The 9,358-nt window shown below is 34.0% G+C and overlaps 1 long non-coding RNA gene across 1 annotated transcript; it reads right to left on the bottom strand.

Moving 5' to 3' along the window:
- Positions 1–1,679: 1,679 nt before the first annotated feature.
- On the bottom strand, positions 1,680–9,050 carry LOC130245109 (uncharacterized). The gene is made up of 3 exons (XR_008839290.1): positions 8,997–9,050; positions 6,969–7,204; positions 1,680–2,012 (listed from the first exon to the last, which is right to left on the bottom strand). It is a non-coding gene; the product is annotated as an uncharacterized LOC130245109 (long non-coding RNA).
- Positions 9,051–9,358: the final 308 nt, after the last annotated feature.

Genomic DNA, 9,358 nt, shown 5'->3' with positions numbered 1-9,358 from the left:
CACACAGAGGAAACAAGGGGAGAACATGCAAACTTCTCACAGAAATGCCAACTGACTCAGCCGGGACTCAAACCTGAAACCTTCTTGCTGTGAGGTGACAGTTCTAACCACTGAGCCACCGTGCTGCCAGTCACATACTTTTTTTGTTTTAAATTTGGACGGATATATAAAAAAAGCTGTGTTCGATTTGCTAAAAACATTTACATCTCAGAATCTTCTTAAAATATCCATTACTGCTATGACTCAACAAATTAGAGGAATAGAAATAAAAAAAATAATAATTTAAAAAATGAAACCATAACCAATAAAAACACACAAAAAAAACTGGGTTCCACATAACTCCTTTATGTTATCCCAACACAAATCAAGGTAACTTAATCTTTTTGCCAAATTTAAGTGGATTAAACATAGAACAATTAAGTTGTCCCCCCCCAAAAAAAACTTAAGTAAACTAAATAAGTAGTTTGAACAAGCAGAAAGAGATTTTTTTATATGAATAACACAATACCTTTTTCTTTTTTAACAATTCATATGTTTTGTTTCAGTTTTACACTAAGATGTTTCAATGATTGTGTAAAATCTCTTTAGATTAATTAATGTAAATGAATGAATTGATTTCAACATAAAATACTTAAAATAGTACTAATCATTCATTCATTTTCCTTTGACTTTGAATCCCTTATTTAGCAGGGGTCACCATAGCAGAATGAACCGCCAACTATTCCGGCATATGTTTTACACAGTGATGCCCATGCAGCTGCAACCCAGTACTGGGAAAGAAAATAGTACTACAGTGGTCCCTCGTTTATAATGGGAGTCATGTTCTAAAAATAGCCAGCAATAGGTGAAATCCACCCGCTTTATTTTTTTTATAATTATTATAGATGTTTTAAGGCTGTAAAAACCCCTCACTACACACTTTATACACTTTTCTCGGACATGCATTAACATTTTCACACGTTTCTCTTATGTTTAAACACTTTTACCTTCCTTTAGCATGTCCAGAAGTTCAACTTTTTGTGTGATGGATAGCATCTTCCTCTGCTTTTTGGGTGCTACTGCAGGTGCCTTTGACGGTGCAGAATGTTTCATCGACATTACGGATTTTTCTGGGGAGAAGAGTTGCAAACATACAGAACAGCATTTCAGAGTCACACTGCTAACGACTGAAGGTTTATGTAAATTTGGCAAGATGAACGCATTCCGTACTGTACAGGTGATATGGCGCGGAGAAGTTTGATTGAAAATGGTCTACAGCCAATCAGAACGCAGAACACAATGCGTTGTAAAAAAAAAAAAACATGTCAAATTGGACAAAAAAACAACAAAACTGCAAGTCCAGGAAAGGGGAACTGCGGTACGGCGAGGGACCACTGTATTTCATAATTTCAAAAAACCCAATTGTATTTTTTTTCCATTATCAGTAATTATAATTTAAAAGAAAAGTGCTTAAATGAAACATAAATGTACATTTTTAAACAAGTTTTATTAGTATTTCAGTCAAAAGACAGCAAAACACTTCTATTTAAGTACTAAAATGTAAATGCCAGTTTGATATAACAGTAATGAGTTTAATAAAACAGTAAAGAAACCTGTGCTTAACTGTCATCAGAATTTAGACTTCAACATTGCAAAAATTAAATTAAATTAAACTAAATTAAATTACAATTTTGGGGGTGATATGGAATGTTTTAAATTCTTTAAATCCCCAGAACGAAAGAAAAACAGTGAAATCTAATGGAACATTTTTACAGGATTGTGGCATTGATGTAGAGCTGCAGTGGTCATCTGGTGTTTGCGCAAACACAGGGTCAACGAGGCAGACACTGAACAGGCTTCCCAACGCTCTGCTTTTCATCTTCATTTTCAGTTTTGACCCGGATCAACGCCTCCCCGATGTTTCCACACAGGTGGGCCGGCGTACGCCCGCAAGTGCCATGTTTAAAAAGGGCTCTTGCCTGCTGTTCCCTCTTCCTCTGCCACCTCCATGAGTGTGAACATCACCACACCGCCTGAAAAACAAAGCCCGACATGAGGCGCGCTGCAAAAAAACCAAAGCAAAGCAGATGAAAAGAGAAGGAGCTCACATGTGCTGATCCTCATGCTAAAGATAGTGGTGCTTTGACAGCTTCCAGCATCTCCAGCTGAAGCGTCTCTCAACTTCTGCACACAGGTTTGCAGATTCCTCTTCGGTTTCACAATAATAAATATGATATTTCATCATGCATTTGAAAGTATAGCTGAAACCTCGTCTTTCATACAAAGTTGTAATGATAATGTTTTTTACTTGCTGTTTCTGAGGCGTCACAGGTACGAAGTATGAACAGAGCAACAGCACTGTCAGTAGTTTTGTTTTCGTCCACCTATTCAAAGACTATAGAATACACAAGACATGTCACTCGTATCTTTTTGTATGGGAAAAGTGTAACGGTCAATATGGTGAATGAAGCCCGCCTTCAAGTACAGGAGCCAATCATCGATCGTTAAATGGCGAATAAATCCCACCTTCTAGTACAGGAGCCAATCATCGATCGCTATATGGCGAATAAATCCCACCTTCTAGTAAAGGAGCCAATCATCAATCGCTATAGATTAAAGCTGCCTTTCCACTGCATACGACAAGTGACAGACAGAAAGTCATTTATTTCCAATGGAGAGTAGTCTGGGAGCTGCGTGGAGTTCCGATCATTTCCTTATGTGAAAAATTCGGATCTGGTTTGAGCTGCGAATCCGTTAAAATATTTAAACTCCAGTGACTACTGTATACGACTGGCCAACCCAGCCTGATCTCACAAGAAAACGTAAGTATTTTACGTTTTATTAGTTTAGTGGCTAATTTGTATGAGTTCAGTCATACAAAATTGTACGAATTTTAAAAGGAGGCGTGGCTCCCAACCCCACCCCTAAACCCAACCGTCATTAGGGGATAAGCAAATCGTACTAAATTGTACAAATTACATCGTACGGACTCATACGAATTAGCCACTGAATCGAAAAGTTACGAATTGCCGTGAGATTGTGTTGGCCAACCGGATGTTATATATTCCAGTGTTGTCCAAGCAGGTCCATGTGCGCAAGATGAGAAATCGTTTTTTTTTTTGTTATTTTTTTAATCAGAAAAAAAGTTTATCTTAAAAAAAAATTCTATTTATAAATGAGTAATAAAAATAGTTATTTTTTTGTTGTCTCCACATTCCCTCCAAACTTTTTAGTGATCCATGAGTTTGTAGTATTCATTCATTCATTCAACCATGGTGAACGCACGGAGAACACAGGCTCTTTTTGAACTTTATTTTGGACACCATGAGTATCAGCTACTCTCCCATGGTGCACGACAACACTGAAAATACTGTGACTGCCACAAGGGGCGTATTCTGACAGTCGTGTCCAAATGTTGTGTACAGTGGAAAGGTGGCTTGACGATACTCTGGGGGACGGGCTCGGAACAGATGTGAGTTTCTGCAGATTTTGTGTGATTTGGATGTTTAGAAATAAAACTAAAGAGACCAATTTTGACCAATTTTTTGATTTGATTCCTAATCTGACATTCAATCGCGAGGTTGGGAAGCAGTTTTGGAGAATTTGATGTTTCCCCAATCAAACAGAATGGCATTTCACAGATGGCCGCCGAGTGAAATGACTTGCCTTAAAGGGACTTTGACCTATTTTAATGCACATTATGTAAAATCGCACAAAAAAAATACATAATGGAAATGCCAAAATGAGCATACATTTTGATAATGTGCTTTAAAAAACTGAGCAGTGTAAGCTTTTTTTATCCAATAAGAAAACTATGATAGTTTTCAATAAAATTCCTGCATGCGTATCAAAAAAGTCATGTGATTTTGTGTTAACGATCACGTGATGACAAAAATGGACAAACTGCCAGATCAACCACATTGTAAAACATTTGAAATATTTAGTCATTAAAATCCCATCAAATTTCATCATCAGCGTAGTTCGGTATTATTATCTTGCAGAACTGTCAATGAAATGTATTCTACAGTATTTATTACAGTTCACCAAGTCACCATAGTTAAACTATCACTCAAATAAATATTCAAAGATGATTCCTTGGATTTACAATTTTTTTTCAGTATATGCTGTAGCATTCTTTAACAAAGTGCTGTAAATACTATAATGTACTACAATACAGTATAATTCACTACAGTATTTATTATACATTAATATAATCTTTTTCCATTTGAGTGAATCTTTAATCTTGATTAAAAGAAAGCCTAATAATAAAATAAATCTTAATTACAATATTTTATAGATAAAAATGGCAAAAAATAAACTGACAAATGCATTTACAATTATATAAAAATAATATTTATTAAAATTATGTATAATTATATATAATTACATTTACGATGATAATTAAAATGGCAAATTCAGATGCATTTGAGGTGTAAATGAACATTATAACTATGAAGTTAATATAATATAATCTGTAATATAACTAATATAAATACCAATATTAATAAATGGAAAATTAAAACAAAATGTATAGATATAGATCAAATGATATAAAGAATGATGACACAGTACACTTTTACCGCATGTTGTGCCACACGACATACTTCTACAAAGACCTAATAAGACTGCGTGTGACAAGTGTGTGTATACTTCCTACATACTTCCTACATATTTACAAATGCATAAACTATTAACTGAGGGCATGTGAATTGAATATAGCGTTTCCAAATTTGTTTTCACACAGCCGACCTGCCAAGAGGCTGTGAGTTTCTTGAGAGGGAAGGGCAAGGGATTAAAAATATTTCAAGAAACAACCAAAAGAAATGAAAAAAAAAGCATTACAGTCAATTTTAAAAAATATAAAGGTGTGAAAAATAAGGCATAAAAAACACATAAATCCATGCCAGTGTCACGCAAACGTGTTATGAAGTGTTATGAAACATGCATAGCTACAGGTCAGTGGAATAAATTGACGTTGTGTTTGATATGTGTAAAAGGTGTAAAAGCCATCTATTAATTTATTTTATAAAATACCATGATGACTTTTTAAGATCCTAGTACATATTAATTTTAATATTTTTGGGAAGGCATAAAAACTGACCTGGCAGTTAAATGAAGATTAAACGAAAGGAGAACTTGAAAGTATATTATTATTATTATTATTATTATTATTATTATTATTATTATTATTATTATTATTAATTCCGAAACAATTAATTGTTTTTAAGAATAATTTCTTACTAAGAATTTAACTGAAAATAGTAAAATGTGTGTCCAATTTGCTTACAATAAGTCCTTATTATTAGTCCCTTTATTAGTCCCTTTATTAATCAGGGGTTGCCACAGCGGAATGAGCCACCAACTTATCCAGCATATGTTTTACGCAGCAGATGCCCCTCCAGCCATAACCAAACACTGGGAAATTTATTAATATTATTATTATTATTATTATTATTATTATTATTATTATTATTATTATTATTTCTGAAACAATTAATATTTTTAAAAACATTTTATTGTTAGGAATGTAACTGAAAAGTCAAATTTTTGTCAAATTTGTGTAATTAATTTATTAATTAAAATTAAAATATAATAATAATAATAATAATAATAATAATAATTACTATTATTATTGTTATTTATTAAGATTGTTAATTATTATTATTATTATTATTATTATCATTATTATTATTATTATTATTATTATTATTATTATTACTACTATTATTCATTCTGAAACAATTCTTTTTAAGAATTTTTTTTGTGTGAAAAATGTACAGAAAATAGCCAAATTTGTGTAATTAATTTATTAGTTAAAATCAAATATAATAATAATAATAATAATAATAATAATAATAATAATAAAAACAATAATAATTATTATTGTTATTTATTATTATTATTTAATAATTAATTCTGAAACAATTAATTATTTTTAAGAATAATTTCTTATTAAGAATTTAACTTAAATTAGTCAAACTTGTGTCATTATTGTATTAATTAAAATCAAATAATAATAATAATAATAATAATAATAATAATAATAATTATTATTATTATTATTATTATTATTATTATTATTATTATTATTATTATTATTATCATTATTATGTATTAATTCCAAAACAATTAATTATTTAAGAATAATTTATTTTTAAGAATTTAACAGAAAATAGTAAAATGTGTGTCATTAATTTATGAATTAAAATCAAATATAATAATAATAATAATAATAATTATTATTATTATTATTATTACTACTAAAATGTGTACACTAACATATACTTAAAATGTAATTACAATATTATTACATTACCCTACTTTTAAGGTGGCTTTTAATACTTACTTGTATCTGAACTATTGTTGTTATTGTTGTGTATACGTTTATATGTTTTTCTCTGGCGGTTTTATTGCTCTTGTTTTATTGTACGACAGGGGTGACCAACCCTGTTTCTGCAGATCTACCGTCCTGCAGATTTCTGTTGCAACCCATATAAACACACCTGCCTGCAATTATCAAGTGCTGTTCAGGGCTAAATTAATTGGTTCAGGTGTGTTAGATCAGGATTGGAGCCGAACTACGTAGAAAGGTAGATCTACAGGAACAGGGTTGAGCACCACTGTTATATGGTATCCTTCTGTCTGCCTTTAAATAAAATGTATTATTATTAGTATTATTATTACTTTTTATATGATGATTGCACATGACATTTTAGACAAATTTAATTGTTTTTAAGAGCATTTTTTACTGTAATAAAAACTACTCCAATGGTTACTCTGATATAACACACATGTGAAACTGAGCCCATCAGACTGCTAAAAATAACCAAATAAACACTCATTTGCACAAATTGCAAAGAAACCGCCTTGCTACATGATGACAATTTATTATCATTCTCTAGGCAATTCATACATTTTAAGTTTGACTTATGTATTCAACCCCATTTCTGCAACAGTGTGAAGGGCTATTTGTGCTCCCAGAAACTGACCTTGCTTTCATTTCCATCAGTACTGATCTTCCATCCTCCAGCAGAGACTGTGTTTGAAGCTGATCTGCCATTTGACCCTGATTCGGCTCATATAAGGGTCACGCATGAGGAGAGAGCAGAGAGTCAAACACTGTCTCCATTTTAACAGCCTCTCACTCACACAAGGCAAGCCACAACCAATCCACAGTCTGACAGGACAGACACACTGTACAGGGCATACTGTACAGCCATGGTTACTAAAAATTGTAGACAAATGAAATCAAATCAAGAATATGCCTTTTGTTAATTCCCTTTAACTTGTATTAATGATTTTCAGTGCAGTTTTATTTGACTTAAATGCAGTTTGTAAACATGAACCAGTTCTGATTTTGATTTGAGACCAGAAAAAGCTGGGACAGGGGCAAAATGAAGGTGAAAAGGTTTTAAAATATCCAAAATACAGGCTGCGTCCTATATCGCCTACTGCTCAGTAGGTACTGCATTTGAATTTAAATGTAGCCTAGTACTCGGTCATCAGAAAAGTACAGTCTATACAGTATAAATGTGAGTAGTATGAATGGAACTTGGATGTACTAGATCCGCCATTTTGTCATGATCACATGACCTATCCGCGTGAGTTGCATCGATTCACTCCCATTCCCGGGGCATCATGGGATGGCGCAGCATGCATCGGATGCACACTTCAGAATCCCGCTGGTAGAAGGTCATCTGGGTATTTCTCGCATACTGTTTTTCCAAATTCTATGAATTCGGACATACTACTCAGCTAGATACTGTTTTTAGCGTACTATATAGTATGGAAGTATGAAATTTTGGACGCAGCCACAGTTTAAATGATAGTTTTGAAATAAATCAGGGTTCCCACTCTTAGCCAAATGTCAAATTCCCTGACTTTTCACTGACTTTCACAGACTAAACGGCTGTATATCCCTGACCTATAATGAAAAACAGGCAGCTGTTGTGTTGAGCAGTCCCTCCAGAATTTTGTTATTCTTCAAAAGGAAAATGGCTCAAAACGAACTTGCGATTTTTGGCATTGAGGGCACTGCTCAAATGAAGCCACCTGCATTGCTTTATATTAAATAACACAATATTTTTGTATAGAAAGTGTTCATCCGCTGTGTGATACTTTGACTTGTCATAGACATATCACGTCTTGTGCTTCTCTTAAAGCCTGGTTTATACTTCTGCATCAAGTGATCGGTATGACCTACGGCGCAAGCCTTACGCGTAGCCGTGCATTTATACTCCTGTTTGTGTTGCTCTGCAATACTCTTCCGAAACGCTAGCTGGCAGTAGGTGTCTATGTTTCTCTGTGTCGAGTTCCTTCGCAGGTGTTTTGTTTTTTCTGAACGATTCCTTAATGTACAAGTGGCTCTAATTCGCTCATTTTAAGGTCGGAACCGGCGGATGTGCAACAACTTGAATCATAAGGTAAACACAAAACAGCAGTCTCCATCCGCAGCTTCTTCACAGGACTCCACACTTGTAAACACCCGCTGCATCACGCTCACGCGGTTCTCACCTCCGCCCACACTCATCAGCGATACCAAGCCGACCAATCACAGAGCTTGTGCTACACTTACGCATTAAATTTTTAAAAAAGATGCGCGTCAGAGATGGCAACGGCCAGGCGTAGGCGTATCACGTCAATATTGGACATCAAAATAACATTGTTCTTAGATGCTGGCGACCTAAATCTAACCTAATATTATGACGTTGGGTGTCAGCTGGGTTGTTTCTTGTTATTGAATAATAAATAATTTTGTTTTCCTTTTGACATAAGATTATTTTGCTTACTCCATTTGCAGAATATTTTGCTTCTTTTAGGGAAAACCTCACTTAATTTTGACATATTATATTTTAAAACATGACAATCTGTTTTGCTTGTCTAGAAAATACTTCTTGATTTAAGAATATTTAGATATTTGTACTAGAAATAAGACAAAAAAACTAACTAAAAAAGTAAAGAATTTTGCTGTGTGTGTGTGTGTGTGTGTATGCATATTAAGCTGCTATGCCACAGACCTTTATGTTCTCATATAGCTGGTGTCTCAGTCAGTGCTGGTAGATGTGGAGAGGAGATGGAGCAGATACGTCTGGCGCCTCTGGGGAGAGACTGCAGACGTGCTGGGCCAGTGTCCTTATCTCTGGCTGCTACAGAGGGGTTTTGTTTGCCGCGTGTTGGGGCAGAACCTTTGAGGCAGGGTCCTGAGTACGAGTGAGTGGAGAAAGCTCTGCAGAGAACGTTTTGGCTTGAGTCCCTGTGAATCTGCTTGCTAAATGACTCTTGTTATTGTTAGCTAAATAGCACAGATGATACCAGGAGTGAATGTAACATAGGAAGGGTGTCCAAAAAACGTGCTGGGACAGAGCATGTTTATTCAGCT

The sequence above is a fragment of the Danio aesculapii genome, chromosome 17, assembly GCF_903798145.1.
Source record: "Danio aesculapii chromosome 17, fDanAes4.1, whole genome shotgun sequence".
Classification (NCBI taxonomy): Eukaryota; Metazoa; Chordata; class Actinopteri; order Cypriniformes; family Danionidae; genus Danio; species Danio aesculapii.
Note: the sequence above shows the minus strand (reverse complement) of the source record. Positions and strands in the feature narration are given on the sequence as shown.